This window comes from Ipomoea triloba, chromosome 1 (genome assembly GCF_003576645.1).
Source record: "Ipomoea triloba cultivar NCNSP0323 chromosome 1, ASM357664v1".
Classification (NCBI taxonomy): domain Eukaryota; kingdom Viridiplantae; phylum Streptophyta; class Magnoliopsida; order Solanales; family Convolvulaceae; genus Ipomoea; species Ipomoea triloba.
In genome coordinates, this window is record NC_044916.1 from 21,693,955 (window position 1) to 21,699,954 (window position 6,000).

A 6,000-nucleotide genomic window follows, 5' to 3' on the forward strand; every position below is an offset into this window, starting at 1 on the left:
AAATGTCTTTTTCGTCCAAATTAAAAGACGAGGACTAATTTTGGAAAATCAGAATAGTCAGGGGACCATTGCTGGAATTAACTCGTTTTTAAAGTATAATATTGCCTATATTTGGATGTGAATGTATGTGTATACATTCTAGGTAACATGGTTGTGCAACCCAGTATTGTGAGTTGTGCAATTTATCGTTGTGGATTTTGCAACCCATGGTTGAAGGGACAAATTTGGGTGATAACACTAAAGTCTGGGACCATTTTATGAGACCAAAGTCGTTTAGGACAAATTTGAGAAAAACCAGTATATTCGAGGACAATTTTGGGTATTAACTCCTATAGTGTGTGATTTTCCTGGGCAATGACTCGGTTGGGTTAGAAATCCATGCATTTGTCACAACATCAGTGCATCCCTCTTCGCCAATCCATGCATTCTCAAAACGAAACAAACCAAAACCGTTTTGCAGGTTTAGGCCAAGAATTTCTATTAATTGCCAAGTCAATGAACAAAGCTGAATGATCCGATTGATGCATAGGAATATTATGAACCTCAGCCTTTGCAAACATAACACGCCATTGATAAGAAGCTACAGCTCTATCAAGCCTTTCTTCCACAAAAGCACTTGTACCATGACCTCTTTCCCATGTAAATGGGTAACCAATCGTACCAAGATCAGAAATGTTAGAATCCTGGAGTGCGTCATTGGATCCACGAATCAGACTATCAGGATAGGGGTTCTCTCTTCTTTTTTCAGAACGGGAATCTATGTCGTTAAAGTCACCCGCTACCAACCAAGGAATATTTGACCGACCTGAAAGCGATCGAAAAAAATCCCTAGCGTCTTTTCGTCGATATCTTTTAGGGAAGCCATAATAACATGTTAATCGCCAAGGGTTTGAATCAGGTAGATGAACCGTCACATCTATATGGTTATGAGAAAAGCTATTTAAACTAGCGCTGCCTCTAACCTTCCAAAACAACGCCATACCGCAAAAGTAGCAGAAGGTGTGAAATCTTTCATACTTGAAGCTTACCAATACTTGCTTACCGTCCCTTTTGGTGAGCTTCTTGGATTTCCTTAGGGGTTTAGCAACGTCCAACTCCACCCGAACACGGTAAAACCTTCTCCAAGAACTCTGGAATTTGTTACCGTCAAGCTTCAAGAATTTTCCAAGGAAATTGCTAATCTGTTCTAGCACCAAATCTATTAAAGGAAGAAGGAGAAGGGTAGAAGGGTATTTTCTGTTGTGTAGATTCTTTCCGTTGTAACTGCACATTTTCGTTGTCTCTCTTTCCCGACTTGTCTCGCCGGAGACGGCGGCGGCGTACGAGTTTCATCGCGGTGGCTCAGATACCATATCGGAGAGCAGAACCGCGGTAAGGAATGGAAGGGAAATATATCTCAGTGTGTATTCAAGATGTGGAAGAAATTATTACAATCTGGAAAAGGGAATATGCACTCTACATATAGAGGTGCAGAGGTGCAGTTACAACGGAAATGTGCAGTTACAACGGAAAGAATCTACACAATAGAAAATACCCTTCTACCCTTCTCCTTCTTCCTTTAATAAAATACGATGTATAACCAAACGGTAAGTTAAAAATTTGGACCCAGACTTGGATTTGATCAAGAGCGACATCTACCGGTGATTCACCGTCATTATGTAGTTTTAGCAGAAGGGAGCAGTTATCAAACAACCACGGTTATTCATCCAGTATAGTAGAGCTTCCTTCTACATGGGGAATTTGAAGAGATATTTATCGAAGGTAGCGTCGATGATGCGAACTCCCCTAGCAGGCATCCAGACGAAAGCGAGGACTTGCTGCATGGCATCAAAACGGATAGGTTTATCGGTGAGGAAGCATCCAACAAGAATTCCGGTCATCTCATTGACAGCGGGGGGTGTTGGAACTGACAAGAGGAAGGAGACACCTTCGTCGTCGCTGTGAATGGTTACTTTCACGTAACGATCAGTGAGGGTGATAATCTCCATGGCAAAGAGGAAACGCCGAAGAAGAGTATGGTTAAGGAGAGGAAATGTGGCAAGAAGGAGAAAACGAAAGCACAAGCTGAAGGAAGATACAGGCCCTGGTTTGGTAAATAATCAGCCTATCAGCCAATTTTGGCTTATTTGAGCTTGTTTGACTTGGTTAAAAAATCAAGGCTAAAGTGTCATCCCGCACCATGAACCATAAGTCATTCTCCATCCCGCACCATGTATTTTCATAAGTGATTATTCTATACATAAACTATTAAATTTTCTTTGCCTAGAACTTTTTGCAGGTTACCTACAAGTTACCGGTTATCATGCTGACTTGGACTTTTTATTTCCTCTTCTAACACCTTCTCCAGCCACTCAACCGACGTAAACAATCTTTCTCCTTCGTGCTCTCGATCGACGTCGCGTGCTTCTTGATTCTCCGATGTTCGTAGAATCGTTTCTCCAGGTTGGGTCATGGCTCCCCTTTTAGAGAATGAAATGGCAGGGTTTGAGAGAAGTCTTAAACATGGTGCCTCTAAAGCTAAACAACCAGTAGAAGACACAAATGTTTCTTGCTCTCTGCTGGGTTCAACTGATATGTACTCGGATGGTGAATATGCTTTTGCTTGTATTCTAGCTTGTTGAAGTTGATTGCTCGGTTAATCACTAGGATAATATCACCATCAACCTTCCGGGAGGTAAAAGCTTTGATCAGTCTGTATTGGCTCTAGAAAGGGTGACATGCAAAAGACTCATCCCACTACAGTGCTTGTATTTGTAGCCGAGAATGTGGAAATTTGCGTACTGGTGTTGTTGCATTCGTTGCAGAGGATTGGAACTTCATATATAGAAGTACTCCTCAGGCATAACTGTAGTTTGAATCTCCTCCTCCAATCTTTCCCAGGTTCTGGATATGTTGAGCACCGACTTGCTTCAGATTGGACATCTGTACTGATTTTGGTGAACCATCTCTCTATAGCAGTCCATGTGCATAGTATGTCCACACCTCATGATCATTGTGCTTTTCAGTTACTCAAAAAGAAACTCATAGCATATGGGACAGTAGCTCTTCATTGAGTTCTCAACACACATATGATTATCACACAAATCCACCGAATAGAAAGAACCACACTTCTGGCAGTGAAAGAAGTTTTCACGACTTCCAATCCTATAGATCCCACATTCATTGCAGTGATATTGATCTTTTGTTGTATCATCATCATAGAGTCTGCAAATTTCACAGAAGTAATCCCCAAATTTGACTCCACAGTTCAAACAGACTCCTGCAAAACTAATGTTGCAACGGCACACGACACAAATAACCTGTTTAACATCACGGCGAACGAGTTCGTGACGTTCCTTAGGATCACTCCACTGAAAATCTCGTTGCAACACGGAGCTCGGATTTTGCATCGCCTCCGGTAATGCTCGCATCTGAATAGCATCTTTCCAAAGTCATTTCTAGACAGCCTGATCATCATGTTGGATGCCGGTGGGAGTGACGTCGCCTACTTCCATATTCATAATCGGAGGCGTTGTTATTAAAATTTTGGGATTAAATAAACTAGGTTTTGACTTAAAAATATGGGATTGACTTAAAAAAAAAAAAGTTCCACCTCAACTAATAACCTGTGCCATGTCATCATAGCAACCTAAAAACCTGTAAAAAGTTCTAGGCGAAGAAAATTTAATAGTTTGTGTATCGAATAATCACTTATGAAAGTACAGGGTGCAGCATGAAGAATGGCTTATGGTTCATGGTGCGGGATGACACTTTAGCCAACAATCAATATAAGTGTTTGATTAATAAGTTTTTTGTAACTCCAAAATGCTAAAATTCAAAAGGAGCATTTTCAATTAGCTTTTTGAGAAAAGAAATTATACCAAACAGCTATAACCTAACAGCTAATTTATCAAACAACTTTCTACAATCAACTAATGTTATTAATAAATTATACCTTCTAACCCAAACAACCAACATCCATTTACCAAACAGGGCCACAGACAAAACACTAGAAACGGGTAGAGAAAGAAGAAAACTCTAGAGAGAAACTCCTAGAGAGAGAAAGTTATTAGCTCAAATAAATCGCATTGGGTCAGGCCGTTTTTGATCTAGCTTTTAAGGCATTATTATTGTTTTTGAGAAATGAACCGCTCTGACTCATTCTTTGAAAGATTTTTTTTACGGAATCCCTATCTACTAAAATTTTTAATTTTGATTCCGCGAAACAAATAATTCTAGGATGTGTTTGGTTCGCACATTGAATCAGAATCAAAATAGGAATCAAATACTTGGTAATGGTAATGGTTTTGGCGAAAGTATTTTGCATGGTTGGTAATACGGTGGAATTGGAATGATTACCAATATTGCTATTTGGTCATGTATGATCCTATAATGGGAATAATGATTTTAAAAATACAAGAACAAAAAATCAAGACAATTTATTCTATTATAAAGCATGGTTGAAAAAATCGCTAGGCGTTCATCGGGCTCTCGTGGAGCGCCTAGCGCCTAGGATGCCTAGGCGGGGATTAATTGGCGCCTAGCCACCCGTGTATTTTTTTATTTTTTTAAAAATTTATTTAAGTATTTTTAATTTTTTAAAGACTAATGATTATAAATTATATAATACTTTTATAATTAATACTAAAATATTAAATATTAACCTAAAAAGAATCTAGAGTTTGTACAATTTAGGGTTATATCGCTCAAAACGATGTTGTTTTGAGTAAAATAACTCATTTAAAAATAAATGACCAATAGTTAATCGGCCGACTAGGCGGCCTAGTCAATGCCTAGGAGGTCTAGTCGGCGCCTAGGAAGCCTAGGCGGTCAGGGCCTAAGTGGTCGCCTAGCCGGCCAGCCGCCTAGACTACCATTTAAGATGATACACTAGTCGGTCGACCGGCGCTTAGCGCCTAGGCAGGATTTTTGCAACACTGTTATAAAGACATCCAAAACACCAATATGAACAAAAAACAAATAAAAACAAAAATCTAAAAACACTAATTCAAACTTAAAAATCAAATTACCAATTAATAGGGAGAATAATGGAATGAAACCCTTATTTTTTATTAGGGAATGAGTTTTCTAATTAAGGAGATAATCAAATTGCATAGTAGTGTTCTAGAAGCCTGTCAACCAAATAATAAGAATGACTTTTATTCCCATTTACGATAACTAAACCCATGAACCAAACACACCACTAATCTTTCTTCGCTCCCCAAAACTTACCCACAACACAATGCCCATTCATTTCTTAGCCGGAAGGCAATGCAGTTAGTTTATTAGGACTCTATAGTTTTAGTTTGTATATACTTCTACTTCCGTATTATTCTCATATGTATATATGTATATGATAGCACATACGTGAATTGTGCTCGCTTGTGAATATACAGTAGATTACCTTTCCAGTACTCATTTGGTATCAGCTAGCCTAGGTTTCTTTATTATATGGTGATGATGTCTCCACACTCTAAGCTTCAAGGTGGTTATGTTATTCTGCTCCTAATACACTTTCATCAACTCACTACTTTGTGTCCATCAAACTTACTACCCGCAACTATTTATTTTGGCGGACACAGTTGGTACCTTTTCATCACGGTTACAACCTGGTCAGGTACTTTATTGACTCAGTTCCATGTCATCTGGCTACTGTGGTTGCGCCCGTTGGTGTGCTAGTGGCTTCAAATGTGGGTGTTTCCTGTGGTGCCCCGGTGGCTCCTAATGTAGTTTTCATGGCCTGGGTTCAACAAGACCAGTCCATATTCTCCATGTTGATCTCCTTCTTTTCCGAGGAGGTTATGTGCTTGCCTATTGGTCAAACAACATCTCGGTCAGTCTGGGAGGCTATTGAGCACGCTATTGGGTCTTCTACTCGTACTAGAGCTCTCAATATTCTTAGTCAATTCTAATCCTAGTGTTAGGGAAACAGCTCACTGCCGAGTGTGCTCGGGTGATCATTTAAGAGCTTACCTTAACTGGTCGGTCGATTTCGTTAGATGAACAAAATTTGTATGTTTT

General features: G+C 39.5%; 1 pseudogene; it reads right to left on the bottom strand.

Annotated features, from left to right (window-relative positions):
- Positions 1 to 2,687: 2,687 nt before the first annotated feature.
- On the bottom strand, positions 2,688 to 3,457 carry LOC116010473 (annotated as a pseudogene).
- Between the last annotated feature and the right edge of the window lie 2,543 nt (positions 3,458 to 6,000).